Raw genomic sequence first — 18,050 nt, forward strand, 5'->3', positions numbered from 1 at the left:
CGGAGGGACAGGGAGCAGGACACAAGAGGAAGAAGGATACTAGATGGCTTGGAAAAGTGGGTAGGCAGAGGCTTGAGGCCTAAATTAAAGAGCCAGGGTTTTAGTCTAGGTGCAACAGAGAGCCATCGGGGGCTTTTTTAAAATTTTAGTATGACTTTTTTAAATTATGATAAAATATACTTAACAGAAAGTTACCATTTTAACCACACTGAAGTGTAGTTCAATGGCATTAAGCTCAATGGCATTAAATACATGCGCCCCGTTGTGCAGTCATCACCCCCGTCCACCCCTAGGGCTCTACATCTTGCAAACCGAATCTCTCATCAGAGGCTTTTAAGCAGAGCAATGGCATAATCGAACGTGTTTTTAAAAATTAATTTGGTTGCTCGGTAGAGAATTGTAGGGAGACAGTAGGATTAGGAGCTTATTGATACATTTTGTAGACACAGCTAACATGACTGCTGCTGATTTGGATGTCAGCAGGATGTAACGAAAGAAATGAAGAGAGGAGGTGACTTCTAGATTTTTACATCTCCCGTGTCTATAGTCAATGTTTATTTCAAAAGTGAGTTTATAATGATCTAACATTTAAAAACCAGAAACTTTTCTTCCTGGAGGAAAAGGACCACCAATATGAAAACTACCAAGGATGCAGGAGATACCTCTTTTCTAGGGTCCAATTATCTATGCTGATTATGTCCTTAGAGCCTGGAGAAAAATCTATATAGTTGGTTCATGTCAATATTATAAGCCTAATTCCAACATCAACATTAAACACTAATCCTTTTCAAACATATAGTAAGGTAAATTTTATTAAGTATTTTTGCATAATTATTTCATGTCTTTCCTAAATAGCTTTTAAAATTACATTTTATTGATTATGCTATTACAGTTGTCCCAGTTTTACCCATTTGCCCCCTCCACCAGGCACCCCCAACTCCCTCAGGCAATCCCCACACAATTGTTCATGTCTGTGGGTCATGCCTATAAATTCTTTGGCTACTCCATTTCCTATACTGTACTTTACAGCCCCACAGCTATTCTGTAACTACCCATTTGTATTTCTTAATCCCCTCCCACCTGGCAACCATCAAAATGCTCTCCATGTCCATGATTCTGTTCTTCTTGTTTGCTTAGTTTGTTTTTTAGATCCAATTGTTGACAAATATGTATTTATTGCCACTTTACTATTCACAGTTTTGATCTTCTTTTTCTTAAATAAGTCCCTTCAACATTTCATACAATAATGGCTTGGTGATGATGAACTCCTTTAGTTTTTTTCTGCCTGGAAAGCTCTTTATTTGCCCTTTGATTCTAAATGATACCTTTGCTGGGTAGAACAATTTTGGCTGTAAGTTCCTGCTTTTCATAACTTTGAATGTTTCTTGCGAATCTGTTCTAGCTTGCAAAGTTTCTTTTGAGAAATCAGCTGACATTCTCATGGAAACTCCCCTGTAGGTAACTCACTGCTTTTCTTTCACTGCTTTTAAGATTCTCTCTTTATCTTTAAACTTTGGCATTTCAATTATAATATGTCTCAGAGTTCTTGGTCTTTGGAATTGAGTTCAGAGCACATTATCACCCAGAACTGCAAAAATAGCTGAGATGATACATGCAAAAGTTTTTTTCATGATATACAAAGGCCAAGAAAGACAAGGAGTAGAAACAGTAGCAGCAGCATATATTTGCCTGTTTATAGGGAGACAGCTACAACCTATCCCTGCTCCACCTACTGCTAAAATGATGAAGACCAAACTGGGGGATCAACAGATTTTTTTGAAGGTGCTCAGCAAAGTAGTGGGCACTAACTCTCCATTGACCTCATGCCTACCTCCCTAACCCCGCTACTTCCAGAGATCCTCAGGCAGTCACCTAAAGGGGATGGACTTTGTCTAATAGCAGAGAATGAGGACAAGAAAGGGCTGGTAGATGAGAGAGCTCAACTTGGCTGGATGGTTTAGTCATCTTTGCTAAGATAATGTATTTTTCTCATTTTACACTTTCAGTCATGGTTCAGGGTTAGGTTTCATAACACATGGGTTAGCTTTTACAACACAAAGGACTAGGGACACCATTGTATTGCTCTGAGCTTTGGTTTCCCACCTGTAACATGGGGGAAGTATAATCCTTGCCCCATTCAAATTCTACAGTAGAGTATGAGGAGTAATTAATGTTGTTATGTATAGAAAAGGAATAGGTGGGGCAATGTAGGAACTTAAAAAATTCCGTATTAAAGCATATTCATAGTTAAGGCTAACAAAGAAAAAATAATTAGTACGTTAGAAAAGCACTTGAACTCTAATCAGAACATGCTTCTGGTCTCTGCACACTAAGCAGGCCTGTGATCTTGGCCAAATGACTTGGCCTTACTGGGTTTTAGTTTCCTCATTTATAAAAGAGGAGGTGGGCATTAATGACCTCTAAGGTCCTTTCCACCTAGAAACACTTTAACACACAAATAAGCACACAGACACAGAAAACAGAAGGGTGATTATCAGGGGTATGATAATCCTGAGGGGGGAGGGTTATGAAGGGAAGATAAAGAGGGTCAGGGAGGTCAAATATACGGTGACGGAGGAAGACTAGACTTTGAGTGGTGAACACAAAACGCAATATACAGATGATGTATTACTAGAATGGTATACTTGAAACATATGTATTAACTAATGTCACTCGGTAAGTTTAATTTTAAAAAATATTATAAGAGGAATGCAAACATTTTAAAAGATAATGCATGTAATTTTATAAATTGTAAACCACTAAATAGGTATTGGTTATTAATAAACATAAAAGCTACCTTTAAAAAATTGTCTACATACTCATATGCCAGGAAAGGTTTCGCTTCTTTGCTCACAGGCGGGATACCTCTGAGGCACGCTGTAGTGGGAGTGAAGCCCAGGTCTCCGCAGTAGTAATAGTGGCATCTTCATTAACATACCCTGTACTAGCTGCTTCCCTTCCCTTTCTCCGCTGGTACTCTCTAGGATCACCTCTCAAATAAAAGGATTTTTTAAAAAAAACCTCTCTATATCAGAAATTCAGCTCAAAAGTGCTGTATTACAAAGTGGTAAAAGCATGGGCGCATCAGCACTGAAGTTCAGACTAAACTGGATCTGATTTCAGTTCTGTTACATACTAGCCACATGACTTTGGGCAAGTTAATTAACTTCTACATGCATCAGTTTCTTTGTTTATAAAATGGAAACAGTATTTGTGAAGCATATATGAGATAAGGTATATGTAAAAATTAGCAAAGTTCCTAGCATATGGCAAATGTCCAATAATGCTATTATTATAAAATGTACTTTTATTTTTCTCATTTCATCATTTGTCTTTTTCTTTACTAACTTGTAAAGCTTTAGAAAATAACTACAATACTTCTGTAATTAGTTTGAATCTAGAATAAATTTTATTTTGCCCAATTCAGCCTGTTACTTTAACAGCACTAAGAAATGTATTGAGTTTAATTGACTCTAGTTAATGCTATATGACAACATATTTTTGCTTTCAGTGTTTATGGAAGTCATTTAAGGGAGGTAGGAATCAACCAGGTCTAGGTTCTACATATTAGTTCACATTATTAAAATAAACTTAAATGTTACATGAATGCTGAAAGCCTAATTTAAAGCAAGGAGTATGAGTTCATTAGCATGGCTTGCTTAGCAAAGAAAAAGAAATCTCCATGTACTCTTTTTACATTCCTAACGTCAAATTTCACTTTGTCTTTATTAACATACTTCCTTAGAATATCTACAAAGGCAAAGGTTCTGACTACTTTCTATGCTATGACATAAACTATTATTGTCAGACTAATAGCCGCGGTAATTTTGACTGGTTCCTGGTTAATCAAAAATACTGTTTACAGTAAAGAATTAAAAAAATTATATACATACCATAAACACTGACTTAACCTTAAAACATATAAATATGCATTAAGTCCCCAATTTTCCAAAGTAGTTTCAAGTAACCTTGAAGAGAAATACCACCCTAATATTGTATAAACCATACTCATAATTTATTTTCTACAAATTCCAGCTTTAATTTTCTAAGTGGTTTAAAAACTAAAAAACAAAAACAAGCAATTTGTAAAACAAGGTTGGAATATTATCTTCCAAGTTTTTATAATTTTCCTTCCAATCTTTTCACAGTTTTCCTGCCCACTTTTTTAATCCCTCTTTTATGGAATCTTCCTAAATAATTCAACTCTCCTTTCAGAGAAACAATAATACTCTTTCCATTTACACTTATGTTTCATAGAGTTATATACTTATTTAAATTATCTAATTTACAATAATAAGTGTAACTGGCACAAACAGGTTTGCAATAAATAAGACAGAGTATTGATGAGCCAGTAACCCAGCAGCTGGAACACGGAACCGGCTACAGCAGCCCGGGCAGCACTCAGCCTGCTTTACGGGGAAATGAAGCGCGTAGACTCACTCATCGACTGGCCGAATGGGTGAACTCATGCAGTTACCAACACCCAGCTGTTTTTTATCTAGAGAAATGGCAAGTGCCTATATTCAACATATTGAATATATTTGACTGTTTTATACTATTGTTAATATGTTTTTATTAACTACTATTAAATATATTTACTACCCATTTTTTTCTCCCTTTGAACAATGAATAGTGATTCTCACAATTTTATTTTTTAAGTTCTATTCTACGTTTACTCAGGGACTCACTTTAAGCTTCTGAATAATCAGTACTTGGACTCTCGGTTCCTAAGAATGTTATTTCTACCTTCTTTCTTCAAGTTAAAGTCACATCTGTCAGAATTTCAAAGAGGCTGAAGGCACAGGCCTGTGCGTCTAGCTAACTGAATGATAAACGGTGGAGGGGTTAACATGTGAAGTCAGCATTCATTTGTTTATTGGTTTGCTTCTAAGACAAATTTTTTTGGCCCACAGAATCCAACACAGGTACAAAGGGGAGTGAGCAGAGAAGCCCCTGGACAGACTTAGGATATGTCACCCTTAAATACAAGCCCTTTTTACTTCTGTCCTGTCCTTGTTAGTGTCATTTAAGTATAATAAACAAACAAAAATATCACAAATCTGCCATTAAAACAAAAACCAGAAATATGCGGCAGAAAGGAGGAGGAAGGACAAGCTGTATCTAGATGAGGAACTACTATCAAATCCTTAGAAGATTTCACAGTTCTACTCCTGACCCTTAACAAGTCTAAGTAAGTTTACAATTGTGGTTGCCCTTATGCCCATACGAAACTGTCACATATATCATAGTCCTAGTGTCCCCTACAGCCTCTAAAATATCAACCTACAGAGTCAGTATGCAGAGGGAGAAGAGCCTAAACATTTTAATTATACCCGGGTTGCAACTCTGGCTGAATACTTCTAACAATAATCCTCGTAGTATACAAGGGGAAAGAAAAGAAAACAGAATGGTGCTCACTCTTTCTGCTTTTTCTTTATCTGAGCACTGAGTACCCTCTTTCCTTTTCTGCAGCCATGTGTGCTTTGAGGATTTGGGTGCACACCTTACTGGCTTCAGAGGATCTGTATCTTCCAAGCATCTTCCTGCAATTGTGACCGATACCTCAAAGGTACCAAAACTTTTCACCTCATGACGGTCAGCCTAAAGGTTTAAATCTTAAATGCAGGCATGAGCAGTCTATAAGCATGTGGCACAGAGGACGCCCATGCAGTTTATTTTCTATTCCAGAAGGGTTATGAAAACCGAGATAATCGATTCATCAAATGTAAGCAAGGAAGGTGGCTGTCCTTTCCAGATCAGAGAGAGAAGTGAGACAGAGCCTCCAATGGGAGGAGGAGAGGTTTTAGAGAGGTGAAGCGGTAGATGCCAGAGGGATAATTTTAAAATACAAATCTTAACAGGACCCTCACCTTCTTATAAGTCTCTAAGTTCCCAGAGACCTGCTTCCCTTCCCTTCCTCCGCTGGTACTCCCTAGGATCACCTCTCAAATAAAAGGCTTTTAAAAAACCATGCCTATATCAGAAATTCAGGTCAAAAGTGCTATATTCAAAGTCATAAAAGCATGGGCATATCAGCACTGAAGTTCAGACTAAACTGGATCTAATTCAGTTTCCTGGACCTAGCTTTGGGATAAAATCCAAAATCTTCAGTAGGTCATACCAGACTCTTAGTACCCCAGCCCGTGCGTACCTAGGCAGCCTCATCTCACTCCCTCTTCTGCGGTGATTTTATAGTACTTGAGATTCTCTGATAACACCCGCATTCTCTCTGCCCAAATCTGATGTTCTGCCCTCGCCCCATTTCTCTGCAGCCCTAACTCCCAATCTTCCTTCTTTCACCTCGGAAGAACAACTCTGTCTGCTTTCCACTGCTTGGCTTCCCCGACACCATCTGTGTTAATCACTCTTTATCACACCGGACTGCTCCTGTTTAACGCATGTAATTAAACAGGAACAGTCTGGTTCCTCCCTCGAACCCACACAGAACTGGACTGGCTTTAGCATCGTGCTGACAAAAAGCTGACACTCAGTGTTTTTTGAATACGCACTTCTGAAACTCCCTAACTTGAGATAGGTTTGGCTCTATTACCTTATGGTAAAGGGGACACAGAAGCTGGGCTGCTGGTGTATGTGGCCTGTGTGGCTGCTTCTCCAGATGGATGAAGACTTGTCTCTAACATGCAGGCTTATAAGGTATATGATAATTTATTTCATCTGGGTAATAGTCTGTTCAGAAATATTTATGATGGTGTACCTACCTCTGCCATTTAAAAAATGATAACTACTTGACAATGGGCTTTTTAATAATATGTGCTTTTAATATATTTAAATCAATGAGGAATAATTGGACATGCCAATTTTTTTTAGAAGATCAATCTTATAAAGTGCCAAATTTGCTTTCGTTTTCAACATTCTTATAACTTGTGGTCCAAATTGGATGAGTCACAGAAACACATCTAAGATATATTTTTCTCTAAAAATATGTTTATGGCATACCTCTTTCCAAGTTATATGATTATGTTATTGAAATTCAGTATTATCTCCCAATTTAACATGCTAACATATTTACAAATGCTCTAGAATTATTTGGCAAATAGCATTCTTTCATATCTTGAATCTGATGTTTGCACATGTATCACACCAAGGAGAATAAACAATTAAATAATTTTTAAAAAGTCTTCTTCAACTTCAATGGGGGCTTTCCAAATCTTAATGGGTATAAAAGGAGAGACTGACAGTGATACGGTCATAGTAGGGAATTTTAACTCCCATTGACATCAATGTATAGATCTTCCATACAGAAAATCAACAAGGAAACAAGAGCCTTAAATGACACACTAGATCAGATGGACTTAATTTATATCTTCAGAGCATTTCACCATACGGCAGCAGAATGTACATTCTTTTCAAGGGCACATGGAACATTTTCTAGGATAGATCACATGTTAGGACACAAAACAAGTCTCAGTAAATTTAAGAAGATTTAAATTATATCAATCTTCTCTAACCATAATGGTATGAAACTAGAAATCAATCACAAGAAAAAAACTGAAAAACACACAAAGACATGGAGGCTGAATAATATGTTATGAAACAATGATTGAGTGAAAAATGAGATACATTAAAAGATATCTTGAAAAAAATAAAAATGAGAACACAACAACCCAAAATCTATAGGACACAGAGAAAGCAGTCCTAAAAGGGAATTTTGACATAGGCCTGACAACATTACAGGCCTATGTCAAGAAAGAAAAATCTCAAATAAAAAATCTAACTTCACATTTAAAGGAACATGAGAAAGAACAAAAAGGTCAAAGGAAATACTTAGATCAGACCAGAACTAAACAAAATAGAGTCTAAAAAAATAATACAAAAGATCAATAAAACCAAGAGCTAGTTCTTTAAAAAGATTAACAATGTTGACGAACCTTTAACCAAACTCATCAAGAAAAATAGAGGATCCACATAAATAAAATAAAAAATTAAAGAGGAGAAGTAACAACTGATACCAAAGAAATACAGAGAATTCTATAAAAAAAAAATTATGAACAACTATATGCCAACAAACTGGACAACAAGGATGAATGGATAAATTCTTAGAAATATACAATCTTCCAAAACTGAATCAGGAAGAATCAGAGAATCCAAATAGACAGTTTACAACAAATCAAATTGAAGCAGTAATCTGAAAACTCCCAACAAACAAAAGCCCTGGACTGAATGGCTTCACAGGTGAATTTTACAAAACATTCAGAGAAGACCTAACACCTGTCCTTCTCAAACTATTACAAAAAATTCAAAAGGAGGGGAAGATGCCCAAACTTACTTTGCAAGGCCAGCATAATCTAATTCTAAAACCAGATAAAGACTTTATACAGAAAGAAAATTACAGGCCAAAATCCCTGATGAACATAGATGCTAAAATCCTTAACAAAATATTAGCAAACTGAATCCAGCAATACATTAAAAAGATTATACACCATGATCAAGTGGGATTTATTCCAGTGATACAAGGTTGGTACAATATCCACAGATCAATAAATATGATACACCACATAAACAAAATGAAAGATAAAAACCATATGATCATATCAATAGCTGCAGAAAAAGCAGTTGATAAAATCCAGCATTCAATTATGATAAAAACTTGCAGCAAAGTGGGAATAAAGGGAACATACCTAAACATAATAAAGGCCATATATGACAAACCCACAGCCAACATCGTCCTCAATGGGTAAAAACTATAAGCATTCCCTTTAAAATCGGGAACAAGACAGGAATGTATACTTTTGTCTCTTATTCAACATGGTACTGGAAGTCCTAGCCACAGCCATCAGACAAGAAGGAGAAATAAAAGGCAATCAAATTGTAAGGAAAGAAGTATACTGTCACTATTTGTAGATGACATGACACTGTATATAAAGAACCCTAAATATTCCACTAAAAAATACTAGAACTAATAAGTAAATTCAGTAAAGTAGCAGAACACAAAATAAATATCCAGAAATCAGTTGCATTTTAAACACCAATAATGAACAATCATAAAGAGAAACAAAGAAAACAACCCCACTTACAATTGCATTAAAAAAAAACCTAAAAATAAATTTAACCAAAGATGTACTCAGCAAATTTAAGACACCAAAGAAAAAAACTGAATGAGACACAAATGCAGAAGCATATATCATATTCATAGATAATATGAATTAACATCATTAAAAAAGCCATATTACCCAAAGCAATCTATAGATTCAGTGCAAATCCTATCGAAACACCAATGGTATATTTCACAGAATTAGAAGAAATATTCCAAAAATTTATATGGAACCACAAAAGACCCTGAATAGCCACAGCGGTCTTGACAAAGAAGAGCAAAGTTGGAGGAAACACACTACCTGATATGAAACTATACTACAAGGTCATAGTATTCAAAACAGCATGGTACTGACATAAAAACAAACATAGTGATCAATGGAACAGAATAGAGAGCCCATAAATAAACCCATGCCTTTATGGTCAGTTAACATTTGACAAAGAAGGCAAGAACATACAATGTGCAAAGATAGTTTATTCAATAAATGGTGTTGGGAAAATTGGACAGATATGGGGAAAAAAAAAGAAACTAGACTGCTTTCTTACATCATCCACAAGAATAAACTTGAAATGAATTAAAGATTTAAATGTAAGACTCAAAACCATAAAAATCCTAGAAGAAAACATAGGTAGTAAAATGTCAGACATTTCTCATAGCAATATTTTTTCTAATATACACATATCATCTTGGCAAGGGAAACAAGGCAAAAAGTTAAACAAATGGGATAACACCAAACTAAAAAATTTTTGCACAGCAAAGGAAACCATCAACAAAATGAAAAGACAACCCACTGAATGGGAGAACATATTCCCCAGTGACATATCTGATAAGGTGTGAGAGTTAATTTCCAAAATTTACAAAGAACTTTTAAAACTCAATACCACAAAAACAAACAACCCAATTAAAAAATGAACAAATGACCTGAATAGACACTTCTCCAAAGAAGACATACAGATAGCCAATAGGCATATGAAAAGATGCTCAATGTCACTAATCATCAAAGAAATTCAAATTAAACACATGAGCTATCACCTCAACACTTGTCAGAACAGTTATCATCAGTAAGTCAACAAACAACAATTGTTGGCAAGGACGTGGAGAAAAGGGAACCCTTATGCATTGTTGATGAGAAAGCAGATTGGGGCAGCCACTGTAGAAAGCTGTATGGAGTTATCTCAAAAAATTAAAAATGGAACTGCTTTATGACCTAGTGATTTTATTTCTTGGGATATACCTAAAGAAACTTGAAACACTAATTCAAAAGCATATATGCATCCCATGTTCACTGTAGCATTATTTACAACAGCCAAGTTTTGGAAGTAGCCCAAGTACCCATCAGTAGATAAGTGGATTGAAAAAGCCGTGGTACATTTATACAATGGAATACTATTCAGCCATAAAAAAGGATCTCCATATCTCTCCCTCCCTCCCTCTCTTTCTCTCTCCCCGCCCTCCTCTCTCAAATCAATTAAAAAAATGTTTTAAATGAAATCTTACCCATTGGGACAGCAAGGATGGACCTAGGGAGTATTATGCTAATGAAATAAGCCAGTCAGAGAATGACAAGTACCATATGATTTCGCTTATATGTGAAATCTAATGAACAAAATAAACAAAAAAGAAAGAGACTCATAGATACGGAAAACAGACTGACACATGTCAGTGGGGAGGAGGCATTAAAGGGCTAGATGAAAAAAGGTGAAGGGATTAGGGAAAAAACAATAAAAAACAAAAAGCTCGTAGGCACCAACCACAGTATAGTGATTATCAGATGGAAAGAGGGAGGAAGAAGGTAGAAGAGGATAAAGGGAGAGTAAATGGTGATGGAAGGAGACTTGACTTGGGATGGTGAACACACAATACAATACTGGGTGGTGAACAACTATAAAATTGTACATCCAAAACCTATATACTTTTATTAACCAATGACACCCCAAAAAGTTCAGTAAAAATGAACAAGAGAGCTTCCTTTTATATACATCCCAATGTCTACCCCAGTCCCTAGTATGAGTTGAATTTGTCACCCCCAGAAAGATATATTCACATCCCAGCCCCAAGTACCTCAGATTGTGGCATAATTTGGAAATTGGTTCTTTGCAGATGTAATTAGTTAAGATGAAGTCATGCCTTAATCCAATATGATTGGTGTCCTTATAAGAAAACAGCCATGTGAAGCCAGACACAGAGGGAGAATGCTATGTGAAGACTGAGTCAGATACTGAAGTAACACATCTACAAGGCAACAATTGCCATTGTCACCAAGAAGCTAGGAGAAAGGCGTGCAACAGACTCTCTTTCAGAGCCCTCAGAAGTAATCAACACAGTCAACACTGTGAGTTCAGGCTTCTCTCTTCCAGAGTTTTGAGACAATAAATTGCTGTTGTTTTACACTGCCAGGTTTGTGGTGCTTTGTTACAGCAGCCCCAGGAAACCGACGCAGCACCAAATATGCAAAACTGTTCGCAATGAATTGAACTGCTGTTGCTTCAGAGAGAAAAAAGCAGGCGCAACACATACATTCTGTTTTTAAATTCTCTTTGAGAAATCTGTCAAGGTGTAGTAAGAACCACAAAAATGACCATACTTGTTGACAAAGTAATTCCACTTCTGGAAAGCTATCATACAGAAACAAACCACAATTCGTTCAATGATCTATCTGCAAAGATAAGTATTTCTGTAACTAAGGTTGTTTAAAATTGGCTGCTAATGTACCTGTCCACAAACAGAAAACTAGTTAAGTAAATCACACTGTAAATACTGTAATATAATGCAAACAACAGGACTTTTGGAGATTACATAAAATGAAAATGCTTACTATTTGTTATATGGAAAACACAAAATACTAAAATTCTATATGGAGTGATGTAGGAAAACATGCATTAAAAAACAGGAGAGAGACAACAGTAAAATTGAAAAAATATTCATTGTGGTAGAAGTATGTTCGGTGGATTAGAACTCTCTTCTTGACTCCCCAATTTCACCATTTTGGTATGTCCTTCCAGTTTTTTTTCTTTCCTCAAACCTCCCCAAGCAAAGCCAATTCGTTCTCAACCATGCCTCTCGGGATTAACCCAGACTCACATCACCTATTTGGTCTGTCTGCAGTCTTATCCCACAATCCCATCTACTGCCAGAATAAGGCAGTCATTCTACAGCCAAAACTATCTGATGTGGCAATCTCTTCGTTTATGTTGTATGCACTTTCATGTATGTGTTATATTTTTCAATAAAAGTGGGGTTATTTTTCAGTGAATTACTGTGATTTCATATTCTACTTTGCTAAGATTAGGATTCATGCTTTCCTGCCAATACGGTCCTATTTCATTACACTTCTGAGTGTAATGTTCAGCCAGGAGGAGCTGGGTTCCCGTCGCAGCGATGGAGTTGGCAGAGGCTGCCCTCTTCTTCTGCAATGTCTGCCAGCCTCCCCATGTCTACCAATGCAAACTCCTTAATGTCCTGTAAACCCTGGCTTAAAAATTCCTAAGTTTTCTACTGCCAGCAAACCCACCTGATCTATGCAATCTTAATGCATATTGATCATGTTCTGCAAGCATTGATCAAGTAACTACTAGTTGTTAAGGCCTGAATGAAGATGTTTATAATCTTTTCGTGGACATCAAACATTTACAAAAGGAGACAACCAACAGTAGAAAATGGCATGTTAGGTGGATAAATGAGTGTTCAGGGATGGGAAAGAGGGAGACTGGCAAAGGCTAGAAGGAAGAAACAAGAGAAGAGTTGAACGGATTTCTTTCCTGAGTGGTGGGTGATTGGAGATAAGACCACGGATTTTGGCACCTAGGTTACTAGGGAAATGGAGGGGGCCCTTGACAGAAATTATGTCAACTAGAAACGCTTTGGGCAAAGCAGGGCAAATCCAAACGTAATATGATATATGCTCCGAGTGAGAGATGCTACACATAAACTGAGTAAGACACACCAAAAGCACAGAATCTTAAGCCAGGTGAGTGGAAGTGGTAACAGAAGAAACAAAGTTCTATGAAATCTTGAAAAGAAGAATCCAAACTAGTACAAAGCGACACTAGAAGAAAAAAAAAGGGACCTTAGAAAGGGAGTCTGATGACTGATGCTTGACACAGACTAGTACTTCAGGAAAACAAGGACCAAGACGGGGTCTCTTGGTGGGCAGTGCGCAGGGGTTAACAGCCCCAGTGCTGGACCACAGGTTCGCAGTTGGAATCCCCTCCTGCTAGTCCTGTGCCCTTGGGCAAGCTACTGTCTCAGTTTCTCCATCTGTAAAGTGATGGATATTATCATTTACCTTACAGAATTGTTCAGAGGACTAAGAGTTAATACAAGTTCTTAGAACAGTGTCCTGCACTTAAAGCACTCGATGAATATCTGCCACTGGAGGGAAAAGATTTTTTTAGTCCTCAAGTGACCTTGGGGAAAACAATTTCTGGCCAGTCGTAGGAGCAGAAACTACAAAGTAAGGGGATTAATAAGCAAGTGAGCATTAAGAAGACGGAGACAGCCGCAAAGTATCGATGACTTTCACAGGAGTTAGAGTAACCTGCAAGTATAGGGTTAAGTGAAATTGCTTTCCAAGGGGATTCCGCAGCAAGAAGGAAAAGACTTGGCTGGCCAAAACTATTCTTCAGTAAGTGGGACTGGTATCCCCATCCACACAGGGAGCTGGACGGGGTAGAGACCTGACCCGTCCAGGGCCAAGTAGCTCCAGGGAGCTCGAAACAGCGCTGTCTCCGCATCCGGCAAGTTTGAATCAGCACTGACTGTTTACGGGGAGAGGCCCATTTCCTAACGAAAGCTATCTCGAAAGATGAAACAAAAAGCTTTCCCATTTCCCTCTCCGGCACGACCTGTTCCACGGCTCTGTTCTCGTCACTCCTCTCCTAGGCCATCAGCAGCTGCTGGACAGGATGCAGCTCCGGGAGCTAGAGGCGGCGCCCTGCTCCAAGAGCAGCGCCCCAGGTTCGTTTCGATGTCAAGGACACGAAAGCGCCCCATCGGGAAAGGAAGCAGAAAGAAAAGGGACTCGAGATTCTGGAGGGTAGCTAGGGAGACCAGATTCCGGAGCTGGGAAAGTGACCTCGGTGGTCAAGGTCGTGCAGGTCCTTCTCTCTCCCGGTCCCATCAGCGAGCACCTTTGCCCTCCCGCCCGGAAAAGCAGGACCCACGCCGCGTGGGAACGCTTGTGGGAGGCGCAAAGCCCCGGGACAGCGGGGGACCACAGTCCCTCTGGGACGCTGAGGGAGGCGGGGGGCTCCCAGGGAACGCGCAGGTGAACACGGGGGCCTCACCCTCCAGCGGGAAGGGCCTTCTTCGCTGCAGGCCATGGTGCGGGAACTTCCGAAGCCCCCTCCCCTAGCAGAGCCCAGAGATGGCCCTGCCAGGCTCCCCGAGTCTCCGGCACCCGTATCCCACTCTCCGCGCGCAGCGCTCAAGTTCCTCCATCCGGCTGCTCCCGACCCCCTTCCCTCGGGTACTCTCTCTCTCTTCCCCCATCTCTTCTCCGCTCCTGCAAAAGTTTGGCCCCAGCCCACGGGCCCAGAGCCCCGCACTCACCCGGCGGGGACCGGAGCCCAAGCGCCCGGCGCGCGCGAGAGTAGAAGGTGATGGCGCGAGCTCCTCACAGCGGCCCCTAAAGCGCCGGCTACCGACTAAGCTGAAAAAGGGAAGGAGGCCTGCGAAGTGGCACCTGCCCACTCTCTCACTCCACTGCGTGACGCCGTGCAGCGCCGCCCCCGCCCGCCAGGTACCGCGAGGGACCGGTGGGCGGAGCAGCGGAGACACCGGGAGGGAGCGGCCGGGAGCGGCGCGCGCCTGGTTGTCCCCGCCACGGCCGGGCTCCTCGCCGCGAGACCTGTCGCTCAGAGCGCGGCCCAGGACGGGACGCTGCTGGCCGCTTTAGGGTACGGGTTCTGGCCGATGGACTAATTACATTTCTTTCTGAGCACAAATGCCATCACCCAGGTCATCTCGAGGCTTAACATGAACAGTGTGAAAATTGTCAGCAGGCATGACTGAGGAATGAAACTGTAGAAAAATCTGAAATGAGGAAAATCAGTCTGAGGATGAGGCTGGCGGCAGAAAGGGCTAGAGAAGGGCGTGCCTGGTCCTGAAAAGGCTAATCGCAGGACTAATTCTTATCTGAAATGGAAGCCAGGCCCAACCAGGATGACAGGCCCAATTTGGGTCAGCTTCATCCTCTACTTACTAAGAGAATTGCTGCAAATATTGGGGAGTTGTGGGGGACCTGTGGAGCAAATTATATATAATCTAAGTACTACTTTACTGGTTAGTAACAGCAGGAAACAGAGTCCACCAAACTTCCTCCTCATCTGCTACTGTTGGATTGGGGAGCGGGGTGAGAATACTCCATTATTTTTTAAACTCACCTGGCCTGTTTCAGGTTATGGTCCTCTTAAATGCTGTTGCGTTCTGGAATCATGGCATCAATAGCTGGAAGGCAAAATAGGGGTCCCAAGAAGTTACCGACTTTAATAGCAAAACCAAGAACTGGAACTGAGTTATCTTCCAGAAACCTGAAAAATAGCCTGAGAGGTTGCGGTCCTGATCCAACCACCTCACAAGCGTGACCTGTGGCCTGTGGGTTTGTGCTATGAGCTTTAAACATGGAATCACAACAAAAGGGTCAAAATTACCAGAGAAGGTGGGTAGGGAGGACACTCAGGGCCAGAGCATATTTTCCTCACAGGGTTTGCCTTCCACTGCCCAATCCTACTGCATTGAACAAGAAGTTTTAACTGTCTTGTGTAAAACTTTGAGAACACACAGAGTAGCCATTAAAAGGAAAGCTAAAAAACAGGAAAGAAATTTAAGAGAATCTTTGAAGTCAAGGATTTCTCCTTCCTTTTAGATAAACTTTGCTTTCATCATAAAAAGTTTGTTTAGTAGATTTGGGAAATCCTTTGGGAATTTGAGACAATTGCTTAATGATATTTTTCCTTTGAGTCTGTCACTACCTACCAATCTATATATATTTATGAAATTTCAAATATGCAGGTCAAATGGATTCATTCATTTTACAAACATTTATTGAATACTACTGTGTTCCAAGTCCTGATGATTCAACAGACAATAAAAAAGCCAAAAACATCCTGTTCTTGTGGACTGCACATTCATCCTATTGGGGATGACAGTCCACAGATGAGTAAACAGTATGCAGTGTTTGTGTTGTGGTTAAGTGCTACAAAAAATAATGAAGAAGGGATGGAGAGAGGGACTCTCAAGGTGGGGAGCTGCAGTGTTAAAGTGTTCAGGGAAGACCTCAATGGAAGGAGGCACTGAGCCAAAGTTTTAAAGAGGAGAGTTAGCAAGCCTGTGTGTCCATCCAGTTAACAGCATTGCAGTCCGTGGGACAGCAAGGCTAAAGGCCCTGGGGTATGCCTGGGATCTGCATGTTCATAGTACAGCAAGGAAGCCAGAGTGGTTGAATTGGAGTGATTAAGGACAGTAGTAATAAGTATGGTCAGAGAGGTAAGGGAAGCATTTTGAGAAATGACATCATCTGACTGAAATTTTAAAAAGGAGCACCCGGGGAGCTTTTCTGAGAATATGCTGGGGAAGGGATGGGAGGTGAAAAGTCAGAAGCAGAGATGATTAGGAGGATCTTGCAAAATCTAGATAAGAGATAAAAGTGGCTTGGCCAGGCTAGTAATTATAAAGGTAATCAGGTTTTTAAAATATATTCTGAAGCTAATATGAACACGGTTTCCCAAGGATCTGATATAGGGTGCGAAAAAGGGAAAAAGAAGTCAAGAATGACTTCAAGGTGTTTGCCTTGAGCAACTGGAAGGAGAGTTGCTGTGTACTAAGAAGAGAAAGACCATGAGAGCTTTCGTCCACTCGACGGGGAATGCGTATCCCTAGACGTGGTCGTGCATTAAGCCCGTGCTACTCTCAAGACACTTTCACCATGGCAGGCATCCTGTCTGAAGATATTTTTGATGAGGAAGACATTGACCCGGAGGGCAAGAAGTTTGACTGAGTGTCTTGACTGATTTGTGAGAGTGAATCTTTCAGGATGGACCTTATATTAGATGTAGACATTCAGAGTTGCCCTGTAGACTTGAGAGACAAGTTCTGGATGGTCATAGCCATACCTTGTGTCAAGAGGGTACCCTGGATGATGGTGAATACAACCCCGCAGATGATAGATCTTCCAGGGCTAACCAGTTTGAGTATGTAAAGAATGGGGAAGCATACAGCGTTAAGGGAGATGAAATTTCTATTGAAGTGGCAACACGCCTCTCTGCCTATGTGTGCTCTGGGGGCCTGCTCCTGAGGCTGCAGGGTGATACCAACCAACTTCCTGCGTGGATTTGAAGTGAATTCCAGAGTTTATCTGCTGAGGAAGAATCTGGCCTTCTGGGCCACCTTGAAAGCCAACCTTGCTGCTTAACCACTCAGGTCAAGGATGTTTGTTTAAGCCTGAGCAGCAGTTGCTGTTGTTCACCTCTTCAGGACTTCAGGAGAGGATGGCTCACTGTCCACTGTGGGTGCATCGTTAGGTGGTCTGCACTCCATGGGAAACCAACTTGCCTGTGAAAGACCCAGGGGAAAGGTTTAAAATAAGTCAGAAGTTATTTTGTGTGTATGATTCTTTAAAGTTTACTTTTTCAGACTTTTCCTCCCCTTAGAAAAAAGAGACTGTAATAAAGTTGGGAGAGGGATAATCGGGAATCGTTTGAAGAACTGATTTAATTTGAGATATCTCTTAGATATTTTTGTAGGAATGTCAAGTAGGCAGTTGGTTATACCGCTCTGTAGGAGCTGGTAATATAAATTTGGGAGTAGTCAGCTTTCAGATAATGCTTAAAAGTATGGGATGAGAATGGCTAAGAGCACTAAGGCTCACCTAGGGGTTTGAGAACTGAGTCCTGGGGAACTCCAGTGTTAACTGGTCAAGGGAAATGAGGAGGGATCAGGAAGTAAATAGAACTATCTGAGAACAAAAATGAGGTTGGAATAAAATCATGAGAGTGATGTA

General features: G+C 40.0%; 1 protein-coding gene and 1 pseudogene across 1 annotated transcript in view; one reads left to right on the forward strand and one right to left on the reverse strand.

The window, feature by feature from the left end:
• The window catches only part of ELOVL7 (ELOVL fatty acid elongase 7), a 74,074-nt gene extending 59,333 nt beyond the window's left edge, over positions 1-14,741 (reverse strand). Inside the window, exon 1 of the mRNA XM_054578227.1 lies at positions 14,603-14,741. The gene's annotated coding sequence lies outside the window, so the exon portion shown is untranslated. The remainder of the gene's footprint in view (positions 1-14,602) is intronic.
• Positions 14,742-16,976: 2,235 nt separating this feature from the next.
• On the forward strand, positions 16,977-17,462 carry LOC129074732 (DNA-directed RNA polymerases I, II, and III subunit RPABC3-like; annotated as a pseudogene).
• The last annotated feature ends 588 nt before the right edge of the window (positions 17,463-18,050 follow it).

The sequence above is a fragment of the Pteronotus mesoamericanus genome, unplaced genomic scaffold (assembly GCF_021234165.1).
Source record: "Pteronotus mesoamericanus isolate MK-2021 breed Mesoamerican mustached bat unplaced genomic scaffold, CSHL_Meso_final contig_50, whole genome shotgun sequence".
NCBI lineage: Eukaryota > Metazoa > Chordata > Mammalia > Chiroptera > Mormoopidae > Pteronotus > Pteronotus mesoamericanus.